The following is a 23,953-nucleotide window of genomic DNA, read 5'->3' on the forward strand; positions in this document are numbered from 1 at the left end:
AAGAATACTAAGAAAGAAATGCTTGTATAAGAGGAGATAATTAAAAGTAACTGTACAGAAAAATTTAAAACCACAAATAATTAAAGCTAACCTTGAAATTATTATTGCAGACTGTAAGAGACCTGCTGCAAACTTTAATAATATTGTTTGGAACATCAGTCATTTTGCTCTTGCTGAAATTCATTTCAGATAATGCAATAGTAACATCTCAGGAATGATATTAAGTTTCTATTTTGTATTAAAGTAGAATTGTATTAACATGGTACAGTATGTGTATCCCTGCTGGGATTACTTTCATGCTGGAAAAAACAATGTTATTTTTCTATTACTGAAGTAAGTTATCTATTTTGACAGTGGAAAATATATTTCACTGAACTACAAACTAACAAAATCTCTCATCTAAGAGGATATCACTAAAGTTTCTCTTCTGGTGTACTTCAAATTCTTAGCCAGCAGCAATTCTGCTAATTTTTTTGCACAAACTCATTTGATTTGTGCCATACCTGTGAGCCCATACACTAAAGTTAGCATGTCCAGTCCAATTACTGTTGCTCAATCCTTGACCAAACTCTTGGGAAATCTGCCTGAGGAAAGAACAAAAGATGGCAACTGACAGATCCATGTCTTTCTGAACAAAACTCAAGCATTCCCCTTCTAGGATCTCTCTTGATCCAGTCTTTGCACTTGGCTACCTGCACCCTAAGAGAGTGAGCCCCAAAGCAGCTTGGAAGGAAGGGGAAATGGGGAATCAGTTACATTTATATTCAAACACATCTGTACTTTACTGACATCATTTTCCAAAGCACTCAGCTTGTTTTTCGGTTTAAGCACTGGGATTACTGGTTTCCATTCAGCTTTTGACACTGGTGAGTTACCTTGAACCTCCTCCAGCTGGCCCTAGCCCATCAGTTTCTTGTCAGGGCATGCAAGAAACAAGCTCTAATAGGGATTTAAACGGGGAAGAGAGGGAAGTCACCTTATCCAATAAAATCTGCCTCTGGTACAAGCTACAAACAGTACCAGATGTGAATGAGGGAGGTTATCAGAGACAGGCCTGTAATCAAGCCCCTCACTAATGGATCAAGACCATGGTTAGCAAATACTGGTACTTCGACCAGGTTTTAGCCACATAATTACTTCAATTCAAGCCAAAGTGTACATTTCCGAACATACATCCTAATTTGCCTTCACTGAATAATGTCTAATTTACAGTGCATTTTGTATCAGTTCTGAAGCTGACCAATACAATTCCTTGTGCTGAAGCCACCCGTCACACCGCACCTGCAGAGTAAAGGAGCTTCAGTAAGAAGAGATTAAATTATCATACAGGTGGTGCAAAAAGCAGCATGAGTATCAAGTTTGGGACTGGCTCATTTACACCATGTGGGTTCCAACTGCTGACCTGAGGGGCATTTTTTTTTCTTTAGCAATAACACCAGATTCAGGAAGAATATATTCTAGAAACTTGAAACTTGAATATACTCTAGAAAAGCTACTAGCAATCAACTGGGGTGCAGAAAATTAGACCTTTGAGCTAAGAACTAGCTTTCTGTCAAGCCTGCCCGTGGCAGCAGGTGTCGCTGCAAGGCAGAGGTATGGCAATTAGTAATTTAATGGGACACAGACAAGAACAGAAGCAGGCAAAGATGCTTTGTGGTAAGTGGTAAGAACATGGAAATTCTTGACAGCTGGTAGCTATGCACACTTTTTGTGCTAAGTGTTTTGGTTGCAAACATGATCAAACAGCAGATTGCTAGTATACACCTGCTTTAAAAAAAAGGTATGGAAACTTACTATTGAGGTAACAGCTTGCATAATGGCATTCATTATGTGTAGCTTTCCATTTACTTACTGAGTGCTCAGTCCTCTTCCATACATTAAAGAGTTTACTGCTATTCAGTGCAAACAGAACTCCATGCAGCACCTAGTTAAGCACCTCTGGAGCAAGTCTCATCATTGATTCCTCTGAGAACAGCTGGGAACTACCCAAATGGTGCCTTTAAGTTCTTGCAGTGGGCCTTTTAGGGCTAAATTCATACATAAATTTCTGTCACTCTAGAGTCCAGTCATCCCAGGTTATGGATATTGCATCTTCTAGGGAGCAGTGTCAGCTGGCTTACACCCAGCACAAAACAAGGGGCAGAAAGCCTCTTTGTTCTGCTCTTCACTTGTGTGCCATTTCAGCCAGAGGCTGGTATTAAGGAGCACCATTTTTTACCTTCTTCGGCTCCCTTAAGGATTCTGTAACGCATTTCCTTCCACACCGCCTGGAAATTGCAGAGGCTGATGCCTCCCTGAGAGAAGAAGGGTTTTTTTCAGGAGGGTTTTCAGCCTGCTGTCAAGGCATCTCTCCCTTCTACTCCTTCACGCCTGAAATATTAGCCTTCAGTTTCCGCTGACACAAAAAAGCCATTTTCTGCTACAGCATTGAGCCATTTTACAAAGAAACTGCCAGAGAAATTAAGAACTAGTCTTCTACTACAAAGGCTGACAAGGCAAGGGGAGTAGTTTAAATAATGACAAGGCTAGAAAAATGTTAACTCATAGTCCAGAGACTGTTAGAACAATGGTGCCGTGACTTACTTAGATGGAAAAGAGGGCTGCTCCTGCTTAAGAACAAATCCTACAAGGTCTTGACTTGCCCTAATGGCTATAAGCTGGGGATAGAAAAGTCAGTGCTCTTACCACCACTACCAAAAACTACTACTAGAGGTGCTAATTTAGTTAAAAAAATAAAAACAAAACTTACAAAGCAGATTGACATTGTAGTAAGAAAACATTATGCAGAGACTTGAAATGGGCACTGGGGCAAACCCTGAATGTGCTGAGTACCTGCACTGCCTGCAGCCAGACAGAGGATGCAGATCAGAACTGCTGAGCGAACCCTGAGCAAAGAGGGGTTTATCCTGGACAGTGTCCAATCATTGCCTGGAAGGAGCAAGGTAAAATAGCTTCTCATCAAGGAATCCCCTTAAAGCTGTAGGTAGAGCATACTTGGAAACAGTTTTTTGTGTTTCTTTAACCAACAGAAACCGTTTCTACAGCAAAGGTTTCATGCTGGCGTCTCTGAAGCACTCTCATAGTTTTCCTGTGGGGAGAAGTATAAGAACTTGGAACGTGAACACACAGAGTCACTCTTCCTCCAGCGAGGCAGCGGGCTACTATTTCACACTGCCACCAGTTGATACCACCATGCCATGGCAGTAGTTAATGACAGTAACACAGAGCAAACTGTCAACTAAGGGTTGCCCTGCTTCCTTTTCCCATTTTCTAAACATCTAATTGAGCTGAACCTGCTTTCCTCTTCCAGCCTCAAAACCCCAAGCTCTCCTCAGTATGCTTACAGCAGCCCATTTGCCCTTGCACAGGCAATTCACAGAAGCCACAGCAGATTCGGCAGCTGAACAAGCACTGCGGTTACATATGCATCAGGGCACTGCGGGGCATCAGGCAAGCAAGGTACCTTACTACATCTTTTCCTCTTGTCATACGTCAGTCTCTCTCTCTCTCTCTTTTTTTAAATTTAATACAAACAGGACTAGGTCTAAGAGTTTTTGTACTTAGAGTGACTGGTACATTGTAGGCCCTCTCTAGGCACTACCGTAATAAAAACAAGACAGACAAAGCAGAGAGAAAATGGATAACTTAATATCTACAAAACACACAATACCCACTGGAAGCAACCTGTAGGTTGCTAACGCCAGTCCCTAATGCAGCAGCTCTCTCTTACTTATGTCTGTACCATATCTAATAAAATACAACCTCTGGGGAAGAAAGTCATCACCTCCTTCTGCTCCTCTATGCACGCAAGACCTCTCCTCGTTTACCAGCTCAGCAAAGATCCTGAGCTGTGATCTGCTGTGATCAGAAAAAAAGGTGCCAAGATTATGTACTTTGCTGTGGCCTGGACCCAGTGGACCCAGCCTCCCGTGACTGTGACTGATCAGCTAGGCAGGAGGTGACAGGCTCCGTGGTCTATCCCTGCGAGTTTTCCCCAGGATTACTTGGTCCGTGACCCGAGGAAGGTGTGCAGCCACACCAGGGGTCAGCTCAGGCTTGGGGAAAGGGACACTTCACTGCTACGTCCATCTTAAGAGGCAGAAGTCAAGCCCAAACTCTGAAAACACTGCCTGAACCAGGGGAGACACAACAGCAGCTTATATACCTGCACTGTGAAGCAGCTTTAGAGAAGGAAAGAAAATCCTGCAGACCGCAGTCAGGAAAGAGTAAGGTTGTAAAAGGTTTTACTTGACATAAAGCATAACATCAAGTTAGTGATCACAGTCCAAACAGGCACCAATTTTATTTAAAACTCAGATTTTGACTGTCTTCATATTTTTTGAAAACGATGATAGAATTGCATGGCTTGTTAAAATTTGATTTTCCTTGGATTTAAGTAATGGGCTTTTGTATACATAACAGGAATGTATTGCTTGCAATATCCCTTTGATAGACAAGTTTCAGGGAAATTGTTTTGAAAACATATTTAGTAGTAAAATCAGAAACTATTTTCAAACTGAATGCTTCTGTTTTAAAAGGCATGACTTTTCTTAAAGAAATGTTTGTGGGAATTTAGGGAATTCAATCACAATGTAAGAAAAAAAGGAGAGTATAACGTGTGCAATGAGAAAGAAAGGATCACTGCTCAAAACATGCAATATATTCAGTACACTTGAAATATTTCTGTTGCTTGGAGTATTAAAGCATGTTATATTTCCACCTAGGTTTCCTTCCTGTATTTACTACTGTGTGGCAACATTAAACTCGTCTTTTTAGTAGTTTTGTCATTTTAAATAGTTTTATTCTCCTCTTTTGTATAGTTGCATGGACTGTTTTAAAAATGGTTGAAGTTTTAAGCTATCAAACACAAAGCAGCCCTAAAAGCAAAACTAGATTTTGTTACCGCAATTGCTGTAATAGCAGAAGTGCGCCTTGTGAGTGACCAACAGACCTTTAACGCTCCTGTGACATGGTTCATACTAGCTTAGCCCATGTCCCGACCTGACTGGAGGTCCATAATAAAATGAGCAGTGCTGTGTTAAATGTAATTCTCCTACGAGTAAGTTGTCTCCACCTTCTAAGGTGTCCTACCATTAGAACAGGAAAGTTTCAGCTTCAGCTGATGTGAATCCATACAGCTACAGCTATTTAAAAGCCCACCACCGAGAGCCACGCATGGATTCTGTGTTCATACTGTACATCATCAGCCCTCAATTTTGAGCCATTTGTTATCTCAATGAAATCCAAAGGAGTGTTATCGAAGACAGAACACTCAAACCAACAGTGAAAAGACAGCTGAAAAGTCCATAAACATGTAACTCCAAGATATCTGCCAAGCCTGAAAAGCCATGTTAATAAAATTCAGAAGGGCAAGCAAGGTACAAGAGGCTGCTGAACCATAATTTCTCTGTTTTCACCGAATCACCTTAAAATATACATTAAAAAAAAAGAAATCTTTCATCTCAGCTCTGTTTGTGGGAGTACATCATCTGTATCAAAAAGCTGCTATGCCCTTGACAATATGAAGATCAAAGTGTGGTCTTCAGTATCATCCATGGTATCTTCTTTAGTGAGGTTTTTACATTATTTATATTCAATTGAGATCAGTTACTTCAGCTGCGCCTTCTGCACATATCCACTATTCTTCCCAGCAAGCATATACTCCTTTTACTCAATATTAACTCAAATCAAATGCTTTTCTCACAGAACTGTAAAATTTGGTGTCATAACTAGGCTACATAAATGGCCCCGTGAGCCAGAAGTAGAGAAGCACCAGAAATCACTGCTTCAGAACAAGCATTTTTGAGATATTAGAGACTGAGCCATTTCTTTTCAGTCTTTAAACCACATCATAATGATGCTGCACCACAGGTTCAGGAGAGTTGGATAAGTAAAATACTTTTAAAACAAGCATGTTATTATAACATTGAAAACAATTAGAAAATAAAAATGTTTGACCTAAATTTTCTTAGAGAAACTTTCCTTCGCTTTTCAACTTAATATGAGTAATGAAAAACAGACTAAAGGATACATTTAGTGTCTTCAGTGCAAAGTGAAACAGTAATATCCGGGAGATAGCCAGAATCAAACTTTAACCAAAATTTCCAGTTTCTTCTGATAAGCTAAGCTATACAGTTTGTTATTTGGACCAAGTCACAGGACATGACTGGATAAAGGAGGAGCCAAATTCATCTGTTCCCACCTTCTCCCCATTCAAACACAATTATGTTGCAAGCCTCAGATTACCTACGTGTAAACCGTCTTGCACTCCTCATTTTCAGAGGGATGTCTCCCAATCTCCTTTTTTACTATCTAATATTCAGCTCACCTTGAATATCTCTTGCCAAGCTACTGTAAATGTAGAAGAAAAATACATATTTAAATCCCTCTCCTACTAATCAAATCTGAATAAATAAAAAGGCATCATTTAATCATTAGTCTGAACCAAGAATGACAGTAATACAGACACAGAGGAAGCTTAAGTAAATAATTTTATTTTTGTTTGGGTTTTTTTTCCCTCTCTAACTTAAGGCTGACCATTAAACTCCACTTTCCTCTGCCATTTAAGAGTTATGTGGTAATCCCAAACACATGAAAATAAATTGTTTACTCCACCTCCTCCTCCATGCTCTCTCCATTTATGGTGGTTGTAACTTTGCTACTCATCAAGAGCGACAGAGAATGCAGTCCAAATGCAGCAAAGTCAGCATTAACTAATAAAAGGAAATCTGATCACAGAAGGAAAAAGTTATCAGCAAACTTAAAACCCACAAAAAATTAACACACAAATCCATTTCCCAGAAGCTCTGCAGTACATTCAAAGCAAACTCCCTCAAGGAGTGCTCAACTTAGAAAAGGGGATGAGGAAAGAAGCAAGGAGAAATAAGTAAAGTGGGAGAAGCTCTGTGTGCACATTTATATACATAAAATTTTCTTATTAGCACAGTCACAGGACAAGCCTATTTCCTATGGATTTAAATATACAGCTTTAACATGTTATTTCTTGTGGGTTTTAAATGTACAATTTCCTCTGCAGCTTCCAAGTCATTAAACTCAAGACAAGCATCTGAGGGTAGAAAATAGAAAAATACATATATTAAATAATTTTTAACAAAACTAGATCAAGCAGAACTTTATTTAAGACCATTTCCAGAAGAAACAGGATAATCCAGACAAGTTTAACAGTCACAAATTACTTTCAAAGTGAAAGAAAATGGAAATTATTCTTTCACAGCTCATATAGATCTACAAGCATACTGTATTTTATTATAGTCTATAGCAGGATCTGCTACTTTTATTCCATTATCCCCTTCTTTGGGAGGATAAGTCTTTTGAATCTACTAGAATTGCTAGGGACTGCCTTCAAACAAACAAACAAACAAACAAAACACCAAGCTCTGCACTTTTTATTTGTATACATACATAAAAATTGATTCTATGCATATTAACATTGTAAATACACTAGCAAGTTAAAGGAAAATATTTTTAGCATTTTTTCTAACAAGAGACAAAACCTAATTTATGTAAACTTCCTTTGGAAGCAGAAAAACAACATTTATTGTCAACACAGTACCTTTTCAACAGCAAATGCTGTTTCAGAAATTTTTGGTTAATATTTTAGGTATACGGAACTTGATATTAACTGTAAAATTCAAGGTAATAGGTTACGCTAAACCATTTGAAGACCATTAGTATAGCAATATTTATTTATGAGGTAGTAAAACAAGGGGGGGAAAAAAAGCTCTCAAGTGAAAGTTCTGCTCTTTCAACAATGTTTCTGACAAATACTTTTGAATCATACATATTCAGTAGGGTGGTTAAACTCATCAAGCTTCTTTCAATGTTCTTAAAAAGTACATTAATCCATCAGTCCGAAGAGCATCCCACACAGAGCAGCCACCATCAGGGCACTGTGCTTTCACCAAAGCAACAGACATTTCTCCATGAAGCAAGGTAGCAGGACTGGGTTAAAGGTGCACAGCTCCGGGGGGGAGCGAAAGGCAGTGAAGCATTACCAATATGCCACCACCACAAAGTCAAATTCAGGTCAGATCTTGAAAATCATTCACACCAGTAATGCCTCCACAGATGCAGAGCCTCGTGGAAGCCTCCCCGGCAGGGTGTAAGTACAAACCTCCTCTGTGGTCCGTAACCTAACACACTGCCCAGAGGACGCAGGCACAGAGGCTGAATACCCGACACAGGTTCCCGGATGAGGGCACAAAATACTCTAGTACCTAAGCAAGCACAACTGATTTCACGCTTCGCCATATACATCAAACAAGTGCCATCTTAAATTAAGATCATGCCAGAGAAGCAACGGGAAGTCATTTTCATGCTCTCCAGCAAGCTTAGATGAACTACGCTCTTCCCGTTTGTAACTTGGAAACAAGGAAGAATGATAAGAATAGAACATCTGTTATTAAGTTCAATCAAAACACATCAATGAACATAGCTCCAAGAGCGTCTCGCTGACTTAAAAGCAGGTGGTTTTTTATGAGCTATCATGCCTGTTTAGGAAACTGGGGGTGGTAAAAAAAAAAACAAACAACCCACCACAAAACCAACCAACCAACCAAAAACCAAACACCCCACCCCACCCCCCCAACAAACCCTAGTAAGCTGAAACCTTTGCCACCCAGCCCAACAGGGTATTCTTACTGAGTGCCAGGGGCAAGAGCAGCACAGCAAGGTCCTAAGCATCACCCATCCTTTCCCAGTTCTGCTGCTGCAACCACACAGTTAATATTTTGCTGCTGGTACTCTGTGATGGAGATGTGTTCGCACGTCTTTTCCATTCTTTTTCTTGCTTTCCCTTTTCCCCTTCCCAATTCAATTTTGTGTCATGTTCGTTTTGTTTGTTTGTATGAGCACAGAGCAAGTGAACTGAGCCCATGTCGTCAATTAAACCGAAGTCAATTTGGAGAGAAGTACAGAAGGTTAATTAACTGCTAATGATTTTGGCATTTGTTTAGGTTAGTCCCTTAACTTAATTTATTGATGTGACAGTATATCAATATGCTGTGATTTATAAAAGACACTTGAGAAGCAAAAAGGTTGGTCACGCAACATTCAGAGTTGCATGCTAAAAATATGTACAGGTGTAATAAAAACTGTTTTAAAGCAACGCTCTCAGATTATAAACATTAATTTCACACCTGAAACAACTTATCAGAGGAGGACTGCTCTGAGAACCAGCCAAGCCTAACAGAGCCAGAGTATTCTCTGCTGCTAGCAAAGTGTAAGTACTTAAGTTCTCAAATACGGGTTTAGAAACTTCGTGCCAGGCTGTCATTTCCAAAGCCCTTTCTGAGGTCATTTCATAGCATACCCTGGTGCTCTGTTTTTTCATAGCTGCAGGTAACACTGAGAAACAGGGACATGCAACATCGATGCACATTTGAATGAAGGCTGCTCTTATGATGAGTACAACATAAGCTACGGCACAGACAGTACAACCCGGTAAACTTACTTCAAGTTAACTTTTGTGTAAGAAATTAAAGCCAACTGTGACAACGGCATAAGAGGATAAATAAATGCAGGATTCTCAAGCACTTGCAGTCCAGGTCAATCTTTCAGGCTGAAGCACTCGAGCACAGTCAGGTCAGGCTCCTCAGAAGCACAAGTACAAATCACAGCGTGAGTCAAGGAAGCCACTTCTTCCTGCTGAGGTGGGGAGGCAAAGCAGCACGACTTGGATGAAAACATGGAAGTTGGCTTTGTGTAGCACTTAGGATTTCGAATAAAAGCAAAAATTAAGATCTGTGGGGTTTTTTTCCACAAAGGAAAAGAGGTACACTCTGACCAGCTTTAGACCTAGTGTGTGCACCTTCTGTCCACAGAGGTCAAAGCTGAGATAAACAGGTAACAACATGCTGGTGCTCAACACCATGGGATGAGAAGGAATCACACTGCCATTCATCTATGCACTGAAATCTTAATTAGGCTTCTAAACAAGAGCCTTTTGGGATTCCAGCAGAAAGTGATGGTACATGTGAAAGTCTCCTATGCCAAGGGTCACGCACAAGGAATACAGGAGGTAGGAAACCTCAGCTAGAAACATCCATTCAACCGCAGCCCTTTTCTCACTCTAATACCAATATTGCAACTCCACACTGTAACTTCTAAAGGATCGACAGTCAGTCATGAATCCTGTAGTCAGTATATTTAGAACAAACCAAAAAAACCTTGGCACATTTTTAGCAGGCAACTTGCAGTGCAAATGCAGAACTTGGTGTAAGAAAAAGACTGAGGTAACAATCAGCATTTACTGCAGTAATGCAGTGTACATGAATAAAAGATAATTAAGTTAATAGTGAACTTTCACCCAAATCAGCTCCCTTCATCATTAACAGGCTGTAACCAAGACAAAGGTAAATGGAAGATGATGATAAGAAATCATTCAGGAAAGCGTGTTAAAAATAGCCCTATTGGTACAGAACATCATGTGGCTATGCTGCCATTATATATAGTACATAAATTCCAAGGCAGACATTTAAAGAAGTGTGGATGCTTAACCAATGCTCTGAATCAAGAGGTACAATAAATAAAAGATTAATGACATTTTTTGTTGGGCAAAGACCCTCAGAGAAGAGGGAGTTTTGCCTTGTGGAAAACAATGAAGTGACAACTCGGACATTAATTTTCACTATCTCCAGTGAACTTCTGCAAAATAAAAGTATTTGCAGACCTTGCTGGTCACAATAAATATAAGAGCAGCACCTATCTAAGAAATAATAATAATAAAAAAAAGTCAAGATGTAAACCAAAACCACTGTTTTCATTCTCACCATTTCACCAGGGTAAGAATCAAAGGAAATCTAATATATTACAAACAAGACGGGTGCAAACAGAGCCTGGTGAGAGCTAGGTTGTGTGTTTGTGCACAACCTGTCATAAGAGGGAAGAATATACACATTTCTCTCAAAGCCCTACTAGACAAGCCATACTTGCTAAAAAATATCTGAAGATGAAGAATGATGAGCTTGCTTTTGCAGCATGAAAATGAAACTGAGAGTACTGAGGTACAATTCTCTGCTTTTCTACAGCTGTGTTGCCTGCGTGACTCCAAGGAAGTCATTTCACACCTTGACCTTTTCTTCTCCACCCAATTCAAAGTACTTAAATTGCTATCCTAAATTGTAATAACAAATGAAAGATTGTTATTTACTATGCAGCGTTATGTAGTAATATTATCCCTGAAATGACACGTACGCAAAAGACTTTAATATATACCGTGCCATAAACAAGTCCTCATTGGCCAGAAACTTGTAAAGGATTAACACTGCACCACACGCAGCACAGAAAAGGGGCTGAACAGATTCCAGTTCTCATTTCGTTCTGTCGTATCCTGAGGCAGCTGTCAGGAAGAGGAAGAGATTCAGCTGCTTCTTTCGCACTTCAGGTTTCTACCTGTCAGCCACAGCAGCTTCAGTGTTGCTCCTGTGTTAAAGTGATATCATACTACACATATACTGACTGTGCTGCCACAGTCATACGCTCCCCCAGCTGCAAAATAAAGCAGTGGTGGCTGCTTAAACCAAATTGCTAGGTCACCCTGAAAACAAGCTGCATACCTGCTTAGTCCTGTCTTCAAGGTGAGAGGTAGAGCCACTGAGGGACCACTGCCATATTCAGTCTCATCATCCCTTAACTACCTCAGATATGCAAGGACTATGCATCTCGTAGCGCTCTGCATGGAGAATTTCTGGTTTGGCTTGTCAGGCAAATGCATGAAGGGTCAGTAGGGCTTTGCCTGAGACAATCAGAAATAGACCTTGCACATTACCACCCTCCTACCATCTGAATGACAAATGGCTGCAGAACTTTACTTCCCTTCCTCCTCAGTGTCCCCGAATCCATAGCTACCCAAACCAGAGCAGGTTCTGGCTGTTCTGTGACACCTTCCTTGCCATCTTGCGCAGGACACATGAGAGTGAAACAGAGCTGCAAACCCAGGGAACGACAACTATTTTCTTGTTCCCTTCTGGAAATGGAGGGCTGTGGGAAGGAAAACAAAGACAAAAAGAGAAAAAAGGTTGCTTTTACAACTCCCATCCCCTCCTATGCCAGCCATACCTGGGAAATTCTCTTCTTCAGAGAAATCCCAGAGGTTTTCACATCAGGCTTTTACATGTTGTTACAACATGGCCTAACTTAGCCTCTCAGCACACCCCGTGTGCTCCCAAGTTTCATGACATGCTGCCGCAGTGGACAATAACATGTCTGAAAAGAAAGCATGATAAAGAAAAGGTGAAAATGCTTCATTTACAGGTTTCAGACACTACTGGATACGCCTTATTGATCCAGCCATGCACAGCTCTGAGCTGTTATCAGGCAGCTCCAGGAATGCAGCTGCCCAAGGCCAACACCATAGAAATAGCAAATATAGAAGCTGGAAGATCTTTTTGCTATTTTGAAAATCCTTCAATTCAAAACCCTATCCTCCTATTTGCTACAAGCTTATTTTGAAATCCAAAAGTCATTTTTCACTTGCTGCTCCCGCTGCTTTTGCTTCTCTCCTCCTTTTGATCATTGCACAGCAATAGCACTGCAGATCTACTGTTCTCAAAGGCGCAAAGGTGGTGCTTCATTCTCCTCAGACCTACGGCAACAGTCAAGCTGCTTTCTAGCTTCACTTTAAAAACAAGCAAACAAACAAACCCCCCAAACAAACCCCCCACAAATCCTGGGGAGATAAAGTAGAAGCAGTTTGATTTATCTTCCTCAGCAAAAAGCATACTGCTTTGACCACTAGTAAAACTGCCTCCTTGCAAAGTGCTGAAAAGTATGGGAAGAAGGCTGTGGCAGAAATATGCAACCTCCTCAACCTCCTTTTGAAGTTTAGTCAGTTGAGGAAAAACTGGCAGCCAAGCTTTAGAAGTAACTGATATGGCTTTTCTCCTCACACTCACCTAGCCTCCATGCATATTTACTTTCACCTTAAAAACTTAAATCTCAAATGTTTAAGAAAAAAAAGCCCAACAAATTCATCCTTAGCTGCAAGTGAAAGCGAAACTTCAGACACAGCCAGCTAGCTCCATGGAAATATGAAACTCTGCTGGAGGAAGGAAAACAGATACTTGAGACTGTCTCAGCAATTAACATCTTTACTTCACACAGTGATGAGAAGAAAAACACATCACCCCCAAGGCACATCCCTTGACAGCATAAAAATGACACATACCACTTACTACAAATTAAGTCATACTATACTTCTTCTGTGCTACCATGCCCTCAGGACTTCTGATGCCTGTGCCTTCACCAGATCTACAACAGAAATCCTGAGCAGAAACCAGGAGCCATCAGACTCCCATCAGTGTTGCAGAATGGGCATAAAGAAGGAAAAGGAGAAGCCTGCAGAGAGGTCTGTGAGACCACAGCCCAAGGAGGTTTGTTAATAGCCAAAGCTACGCTTGCTCTGCAAGAGAGCATCACATACAACTACAATCTTCCCACCACACCAAAAGGTTTTATCAGTCATCATTCAGCTCTGCCAGTTGATTTAAAAAACAGTATTAGCATACAGACAGTCACCACAATTACCTTGTGATTTATTAGTAATTTCTATGGATTAGGATTTACTAGGATTTCTGTGGGTCCTTGAGAAATAGATTAAAATAGGGCAGAAAGTTTTAAAAGCATATATTTCCTTCCTGATATATGATATTAGCAACAAGAGCATGTGCAGAAAGTTTCAGGAGGGACTTAGATTGATAAGGGAGCAGAAGTAAGTGGGGAACTAGAAAGCAAACATAGCCCGATTATAGAAGAGGCTGAGGCACTGCTGTTAAACGAAGCTCTTTTTCTCAAAACTGGCTGCCTGTAATAATCTCTTATTGCTAATGAAACCTTTCCCTTGCCCCTATATATTTTTTTTTAAATGACACTCAACCCAAAGCTCACTATTAATAATTTCTTGATAGGTACTAATCTTCTCTAATCAACACTAGAGAGACCTACGGTTTTCTAAGTGAAAGCCAATACTTGGTGCTTAAAGCTGGGGCTCTTCTGTCCCAGTCGTCAAAGCACTTAGTATCCACTGATATTCTTCAAGATACTATCCACCTAAATTACTGATCAAGACAGTGGCATTTTTTTCACTCTCTTGCTCTTCATATCTGAAGTGAAGGTAGCCCATAGGCATGTTGCAGATTTTGTTTCCTTACTTTTTATGAAATACAGGGTGGCCTTTTTTTTTGCATGAGGTATTAACACAAGTTGCTGAATTACATGGATTTTAAGCCAGGCTGAGGGGAGAGGGGAAGAGGAGGAAGACAGAGTTGGCATCTAAAGCTGAAGAAGCTCTTGCGGAGAAACAGGGCAACCAGTCTTCTTATTGCTCAAAATTGAAGAACACAATACTGCACTATCAATTTTTATACTGTGTCCAGCTAGAAAAATTGGTTTACATGGTAACAGATATGTATTAAAAAGTATGAAGAAAATATTCTCTGTGGGACTTGCACCTTCAGCATATGCTTCACTGCCTTTAGTTCTTTCAAACCACAGCAATTCAAGGACAGATACACAGGGGAGTAGCTGGGGAAAAGTTAGCACTCAAACCTTCATAGCAGGTACTGTCATTCAAGGATTCTTACTGGGCGGCGTTGGGGAGGGGAAGAAACAATTTGAAGAACAAGCTTCCAACAGGCTATATATGCTTTTACATCCAAAGGCAGTGGTCATGAAATGTCTCCCGACCCACCATGAGAAGTCAGCATGTTTGCACCCCAAATAAATTTTTCTTTTCAATAGGACTACATGACAGACAGTAAGACAACTAATGCAGAGGCTGATAATTTAGGAACAACATATATGTGAGCCGGACAAAACAAGACAAGATGTCAGCTAAAGATTCAGCTGTTACTGTTAACCAGTGGTACCAATACATGCTAATTATATACAGATTCAACCTCATGCTAACACCACAGCATTTCAAGCTCTCAAGGCATCTCATGGTGGAAGGTCTGTGTGTGCTTAACAAGACAAATGCAGCTTTGCAGCCTGTTTGCTCCGGCTGCTCTTCAAACACAGTGAATTCCCCCAGGCCCCTGTTTTAATCTCAGACCCAGTTTCTTTTCCGCAAACAGCCTTCTGCTCCTACCATTAAATATGTTTCTCTATCTGAGGACAGGCAGCCTTTAAGATGCAAGCTTTTCCAGAAGAGTGTTTCTTCCATGTTTGGCCCTGTTTTTGTCCTTGAGGATAGACAGTCTTGATGGGGGGGGGGGGGGGGGGGGGTGCTGCATGTACTAGCAAGCACATTTGAGTTCTGCTTTTGTCCTCAGTACTGCGAGAAAAACATCCAAATCCTCAAAGACAGGCTTTTTTGTGCATTGGAGCTGCCTTAGAGACAGATGGCTGGCTTGAATAACAGTCTCTGTAACTTTCCAGATTTTATTGCTGATGATTTCTACTCTTTACCCCACCCCTTCTTCTCTGATAATTTTATACACCCATTTTGATAGTCTCTCAAAAAAAAAGGACATTAAAGAAGAAACCAAATTTTAGGTTCCCTCAGTATCATACATCCACTTGGATCTTAGAAACAGTCAGTGATGCTACACATCCAAGGCCAACATCTGTGACAGCAGACTGCAGAGAGTCCTGCTTCTTGCTACCCAGCCTCTACACGCTGGCAACACTTGCACCCAAAAGATGAACAGCAAAGTCAGCTCCAAGAACTGATACCTCCTTATGTGTTCCTGACATTAGGCAGAAGGGCAGTTCCTCCAATATGCTCCCACGTTTCAATCCTATGTCCAGTTTCAGGTAAGAAATTGCCAATTGTCTTCACGATGACGGAACTGAAGGTTTCTTTGGAATTAACTCTTCATTAACAGCACTGGACATGTTGGTTACTTTGCACGTAGAAAATGTACTATTCCTAGATTAAACTCTTCAGGAATACAGCTCAGCTAAAGCATGATCCCCCAAACCCAAACACACTGTTCTCTGTATGCTCTGAAACATATTCCCAACACCGCCAAATCTGAACTCTCCTTGCATCAGAAATTCCTAGAACATTGCCATCTGGGGACAAAGAGGAATATGCCTTTTTGTTGCTCATGCTCCATATATTTCCGATCCTACTGAAAGCTTCTGATCAAATTTTTTTTTAAAACATCATCATGCAGTGACAAAAGACCCTAAAAGATTCTGCTGAGAGAATTATGGAAAATAGAAGCAAATGGAAGATAGTTTAGAATTAAAGCATTCAAGCAATCTGGATTATATAATCTAGATCTAATCCTGGAAATAGACATTAACAAAGAAATGCACTGTCCCAGTCTGAGTATAAATGTTTGCCTTAATTTTGCCATGCTGTCTATTTACACTATGAAGATTCATATGTTGCTATAATTAAAATTTAGTGCTTGGCACAAATTAGGAGGTTTGAATTGATTTAATTATTCCTTATAATTACTGCACTTATCATTATTTTATTACATAGCTAGTTAGGATTTACTTACTTATTTAGTGTCTGGCTGAAAACCTTAGCCACTAGCTCTAGAAGAGAAAAGCTCTCCTTTCTGTTTGCTGCTGTAGGTTGCACTGCACAGTTTTCCCATGAATCCTTATATTTCCTCATGTTACTATGCATTCAGTCTGCCCATATACTTAAGCTGGGACTGGGATGAAGAAGTGTCTATTCTTTTGCTTCTATTACAATGAGAATCTGCATACTTGCCTTTTGTCACATGAGAAACATTAAAAAAAAATTCTTACTCCATTTATTCTATGTTGCTTTTGCTGCAGAATTGACCGTTTGAGCTCATGCCACATCTGGGAACCAGAAATACTTTATCTTAGATCTATTAAACTTGCTTCCCACACAAATCAGATTGGCTGAGTCACTCACTACATTTCTATTAAATCTACTTACTCATTTATTCATCACTGGCTTTTTATATAGCTAGTTGTGATGTAGTCCTTTTGTACAGCCATTAAGATGTTCCCATGAAGAGTACAACATAAGTGGAAGCAATAGGATATTAGCACACTCTACAACTCGCTCCATCAATTTATGTGCTGAAGATGAGTTTGGAAACTCCCATGAACTTTAATAGGCACTATGTACACAAATATCCACTGCACTGCTGAGATATTTAGCTTCCTTAAACCACAAAGGCATAAATCACCTCCTTAAGCCACAGAAAACACAGAGAACTCAGTATTACTGCAATTAGTGGAATTTGTATTTCATAGTCAACTTTATGTAGATGGCCCACAAAAAGTGATGGTAGATAAAAATGGCTAGAAGTGGTGAGCTTTATGTATGTTCAGTAGACAGAGCGTAGTCCCACGTTTGGCACAAAATATGATTAATTTATGTATGAATGCACATTCTGATATTCTGCATATTAAGCATCCATTTCTGAGGTCTGCTTTCTCTTACTGTTTTAGGAACACTAACAGCCCCCACTACTCAATAACATTAGTGAATAATTACTAAGATGTTATGTGCTGCTACCAAAATTGTGTGTCTGTGATGATACAGCTATCCAGAAACCAAATGAAGTAAGATCAGCACAACAGAGTTTATGTTCTGCTAGCCACTTCAGTTGCTAGAATAAGCAGAAAGAATTAGCATTAGTCATTCTTGCACTACTATACTTTGACCTTACAACTTCCCCCCCCCATTTCTCTCCTTCAACCCATGGATTTATTTCAAAAGAGTTTACTCATTGCAGATCTAGGTCTTGTCATTCTTGTGAGTCCCAGTCTATTCAATGATAACACTTAACATACATTCATTATTCACTTACGTACATAAAATGTACATAAGCTAAACGAAGGTATTTGAAAAGCAGTTGCATTTACACAAACACCCTCATCACTGCTCTGCCTAAGGTCTCTTCTACATTGCCAGAGAAGAGGGGCATTTGATTAATTTATACCCCACTTTCAGATCCTCTCTTCACTCCAGGTAAAATGCTGTAGGTGAGTCTTAGTGGAAAAAAAAATAATTCTTGACTGAAAATTTACAATGCTGTAGCAACTCCATTTACTCTCTATGAAGAGAGGTTAAGATGCAAACCAGTTTTTATTTCATAAGTTCTCCTATGGTTTTGACTCTGGAAGCTGTGATAATATCTTGGTAACTTTGATAAAATTACTATATTGCAAAGTAGCAACTTTGCAGACATTAAGACAGTGAGTCTAAAAAGAACCTTCCATGAAACCTACATCTACTACCACCTCCCTGGACAGTTTCTCTATCACCATATATACAGTCACTATAAGCAGATGATTTCCTCCAATGGTTCAGTAATGTTTCTAGTATTTGGTGGCACATACCACCTTTCTGAGAACTAGTAGGCTAATACAATACTCTTTCAGTCATGGCATTAGCTACTTACTGCTTAATTCCGGCCTCATTGCTGCCTGGTTTACACCACTCTGTCAGGAAAAGGTGGACACATTAAAGGGATTATTCTCTTCTCCCTCAGGAGCTACAGCCTTATTACTGCACACATACTGGTGGTCTACGATACCTGTTAGGGACGCACAGCTTTGCCACCCCCATGGGAATCAAGACTCCTTTAGAGGTTAAATTTCCAGCTGTAGCTGCCTTCAATAGATTCAAACCCCAGTCCTCAACAGGGGAATAAAATCTATTATCATTTTAAGTGGGGAAGACTCACAATGGAGACTGAAGGAGGAGAAGGAAAGATAAGAGGTCTTTCTAGGTTTGGCTGCCAGCAAGGTCAGAGTAAAGAGAGGTACACAGCATTAGCAATGCAAAACACTCAACTCCACAAGTCACTTCCCTCACTGATCAGCACTTGACAATCTTCAGAAATCATCCCACAGAGCATCTACTCATTCACTGCCTTGCCTGAGATCTACAGCTTGAGGGGATGTTTTTTTATAAGCAGAGTGGAGTGAATTAGTAGAGTGATTTTCTGCTACCTCTTTGTTTTGTTATCTGAGGTTTTATACAAAGCTTCATGTAAAAAAAAAAAAAAAGGCACAAAGCCATCTTCATTCAAAGCATGAACATCAGGAAATCCAGGCAGAGTCCCATTCCTTCTTGCTCTATAGCTCTGAGGGGTCAAAGTGAGCACAACCACTTCCTTTTGTGAGTGCAGTATACTATCTGACGGCACACTGATACAGGTTCTGCCAAATTCAGCCACTGACTGGAAGTGCTAGAACACATTTAAAATAAGAGAGGACAGTGAAAGTGAGCCAAGAGGTGTTATAAAAAAATGTCTTATCTGCAACACTCCAGTGAGCAATAGCAAATTTTAAGGCGCTGCCCATCAAATGGGCACCAAAGGAGCGATCTCCGTTACGCATACAATCATAGAATCACATTATGCTGGCTTGATTTTTATATATACAGGCAATTAATAAATGTTTGAATAGAGTTCTTCAGATATCACACAAGCACTCTCTCCTTTTATAGCCAAACCCCTAGTCATCCCTGGAATCTCACCTGGATCCCCAGAAGAAAATTCCACCCTCAGAATGAACACTAGTACAAAAGACTGAGACAAAGAGTAAGCACTTCCCAGACTTTCTACTACGCCTACTAGATAGTTCACTAGAAGAAACTGGAATAAAACACTTCTTTCAAGATTTCACATGGATTTTTTTTTTTTCCCCATAAAAAAAAAGAAGAAAAGCTAATGTGGTGGGTTGACCCTGGCTGGACGCCAGGTGCCCACCAAAGCCATTCTATCACTCCCCCTGCCTCAGCTGGACAGGGGAGAGAAAATATAACAAAGGGCTCGTGGGTCCAGATAAGGACAGGGAGAGATCACTCACCAATTACTGTCATGGGCAAAACAGACTCAACTTGGGGAAAATTAACTCAATTTATTACAAATCAACCAGAGTAAGGTAATGAGAAATAAAACCAAATCTCAGAACACCTTCCCTCCACCCATCCCTTCTTCCCGGACACAAATTCACTCCTGGATTCTCTACCTACCCTCCCCCAGCAGCGCAGGGGGACAGGGAATGGGGGTTGGGGTCAGTTCATCACATGTTATTTCTGCTGCTTCATCCTCCTCAGGGGCAGGACTCATCACGCTCTTCCCCTGCTCCAGCATGGGGTCCCACACACAGGAGACAGTCCTCCACGAGCTTCTCCAGCGTGGGTCCTTCCCACAGGCTGCAGTTCTTCACAAACTGCTCCAGCGTGGGTCCTTTCCACGGTGTGCAGTCCTTCAGGAGCACACTGCTCCAGCGTGGGTCCCCCATGGGGTCACAAGTCCTGCCAGAAAACCTGCTCCAGCATGGGCTCCACTCTCCACAGATCTGCAGGTCCTGCCAGGAGCCTGCTCCAGGGTGGGCTTCCCATGGGGTTACAGCCTCCTTCAGGCATCCACCCGCTCTGGTGTGGGGCCTTCCATGGGCTGCAGGTGGATATCTGCTCCACCGTGGACCTCCCTGGGATGCTAGGGGACAGCCTGCCTCACCAGGGTCTTCACCAGGGGCTGCAGGGGAATCTCTGCTCCGGCGCCTGGAGCATCTCCTCCCCCTCCTTCTGCACTGACCTTGGTGTCCGCAGGCTTGTTTCTCTTACATGTTCTCACTCCTCTCTCTGGTGGCTGTTTTCTCCCCGTCCCAACTTTTTTCCTTCTTAAAAATGTTATCACAGAGGTGTTACCACTATCGCTGATTGGCTCAGCCTTGGCTGGCGGTGGGTCCATCTTAGAGCCGGCTGGTATGGGCTCTCTCAAACACAGGGGAAGCTTCCAGCAGCTTCTCACTGAAGCCACCCCTGTAACCCCCCCCTGCTACCAAAACCTTGCCACACAAAACCAGTACAGCTCACTTACCTCCTAGGAAGGCATACTCATTTTTAGTTAAACTACAGATGCACAACAGTGCACACCATATCAGGGTATTTCCTACGCTAGGACTGGGTTCAGCCCTCCATTCTTTGTGCCCTAACTTTAACTCTCACTTTTGTTCACAGAATTAGAATGAAAAGCAGTAGAATCATCAGGGATATTGTCACTTTTCTTTTTTTTGTACTACATGGTTCAGTTTAGTTAAGGAAGCCATTTGTACAGTGGAGAAGAATAAGTCAGATAATGTACAATAATATGCAACAATATCTAAAAGCCTACATTATTGTACTCAATTATATTATTTTGTCCTACCTTCCATTATGATCTTCTGCTATGGGTTTTAATTATTTCCAGCAACCACTAATGAGGTCAGAGACCATAAAAAAAATCAGTGTATACGAGACTCACTAAAAGATGGGTCAGTCTTCTTTTAGATTAGAAAGGTTTTAAAAGGGAGCTTTCCACTCCATCTCTTGAAGAGAAGCCTCTTCCTTCTTTCTCTTGTAAAGAGAACATGCACATAATTGTTAGGGTTTTTTCTTGCCATTAGTCAGGTTACACAAAACTTCACTATAAAAAGAAAGATATTATGTTTTACCTTTGCACTGAGAGCTTAGTAGCTAAAAAAAAAACCAATTCCTTTCTTCTGCCTCTTATCCACTTGTACTTAGCACACATTGATTCTTATCCCATCTTTTTAAAGGAGTGTCAGCCATCACAGCTCCATTTTGTTTACTTTCATCAATATTGCTGTGAACTTGTATCACATTTGAGAAAAAAAAAAGGGAGGGCGGGGGGGCTGGTAGTTAACTGTTACAGAGGAGAGTGGGGAGGGAAAATGGCAACCATGCAACACTGGTGGTTCTCTTAAGTAAGAAAACTTCCAAAATCTCATTTTTGTGGCTGGCAATCATGGTGCTTGCACAAGATGCGTTTTCTGGTGTCTAGTAGTAAACTTATGCTATAATTTCAGTGAGAAGCTAGGTCAGGAACTAGCGGGAACATTAGTCTCTCTCTCAACTAGCTACCTATATTCACAAAGCTTACTGCACCTTCTTATTTTTGATACTTCTGTCCCTCTTTCAAATTTGTATACATTGGCCAGCCAATTCAAAACTTATTTTGGAAGAAAAACAGACAGCACAATCACATATCCCTTACATGACATAACTTTACATGGATATAGAAGCAACAGACAGGCTATTCTATTAATTCTCAGCAGTTAATATGAGCTGGCATGAAGAGCTGCAACATCCCTCCCACGTACAGGTACTGCACCTTTACTTGTGTAAGTATACAGCACCTTGACTAACTTCAGGGCATGAGGGTGTAGTTCATGCAAAAGCATGAACTGTGATGTGGTCAAGGGGAGGTTGTAGTTAATGCTTTTCACTGTGCTGCGACAAGAACAACCCAACGCTTTCCTGTTCACCCTAACCACAATGTTTCTGGACAGCCAGCTTTGTGACAATATCTTCTTTTATTTTCTTTAACAGACATATATCATAGAGTGTTACCCACTACCCAAAAAATACCCATGCCACCAGACTTCCTTCTAATTTTGTACAGGCATCCACTAATAGTATGATCAACTAAGGAAAAAGCCTCACACCTGTAAATAAATGAGTTAGGTTCCTTAACAGTCTGCTCATTCGCTTTATTTTAGTTATCTTTAGCCTGTCCCAGATTGCAACTTCTATTTGACGTTAAGAATCTTCTACTGTATTGTCTAATGACTTTTCACTACTTAAATTTAGTTTTGGCATTAAGCAACCATTAGCCAATATACAACAAGTATCTAAATCATTAGCATCTCCATGTCGGAGGAACTTAGCATTATTAAAAGGGGAGCATCTTGTAATTCTTGTCTTATGTGTGAGTTTTACCTGTTTTCTTTCTTGTTGAAGGCTTAAATATATACATTTAGAAATCTCCCATGGCTATAAGCTGCTTAGCAATGGAAATGACTTGGACCCACTGAAGAAGCACTTTAGAAAGCTGCTCGACAAAAGAACATCCCACACATGTGGATATGATAAGGATTGCTAGCATACGGAGAGCCTCACACTACCCTGCCACAATATTGACTGAAGAGAAAATGTAGATGGAAACTGTACATTTCTATCCATTGAAATATATAGTTTCTTACTATAGTTTCTTACTACTGGGTAGCTCAGAGCACCACTGACTTTGTAAGCAGGTAAATTATTTTTTAAGTTTGACATTTTCTAGGGAATTACTGCACTTACTACAATATATGGAAAAGTGTTTTGGCTGTCCACTGTACACCCTTCACTGAGACATTTGTTAAAAATGCAGTAATATGAGGTGCTATGTTACATACCAGCACAGGCTTCGACTTGTCCATGTTCCCATAAAAGTGCTCCCACTCACAAGCTGGTGAAGTCACCCAAGCAGCTGCCAAAAAAGCTGCAACTGATTTTTTAATTGCAACACTAGTGCAACAGGGAACTGAAGTGTAAATTTGATCTGTTAACTCACAGCAGTCTTTGTGCATGATCAGCCCTTAACTCAACCAGCCTGTCTTTCATAATCATCAGCATTGTTTTCCTGTGTAAAATGACTTTCATCTATCAGCATCAGACAAGCTCATTTAATATTTTACTGAGTTAGTCCAGGTGCAGAAATAATTTACACACACTTCCTTCATCATGGAGGTAAGGCGGACACAAATTTGTGAATAATTATGGTTGCATATACTGCAATGAGATAACTATAGAAGCCCAATTAGTCCACTCATGATTTCCCTGTGGGAAACCTGTTTATTTCTGGAAGCAAGACTGTGCTTCTTTCCTGAGGGTGTAAGCATTATCTTAAAGCTGGAACTAAAACACACACCCATTGCAATAAATACCCCTCACACTGACATAGTGATTTAGAAGTTACTAGCTAATTGAAAAGCTGACTACCTTCCTGATAAGTCCACTTAAATATGAATCACATCTCGTTCTCCAATTATCAATTAAGATAATAGGTTCTGACCTCAAGCAGAAGTCACAGCCACTCCTGGTGTAAGCATCCCTTGATCATTCAAGCATGATACCAATTTGTGAGTAAATTCTTGGTGAGTGAATGCAAGGTTCTCCAGGGGGAAGCCTGAAATATCCAGATATTAACTA

The sequence above is a fragment of the Haliaeetus leucocephalus genome, unplaced genomic scaffold, assembly GCF_000737465.1.
Source record: "Haliaeetus leucocephalus isolate CR32 unplaced genomic scaffold, Haliaeetus_leucocephalus-4.0 Scaffold808, whole genome shotgun sequence".
NCBI classification, from domain to species: Eukaryota; Metazoa; Chordata; class Aves; order Accipitriformes; family Accipitridae; genus Haliaeetus; species Haliaeetus leucocephalus.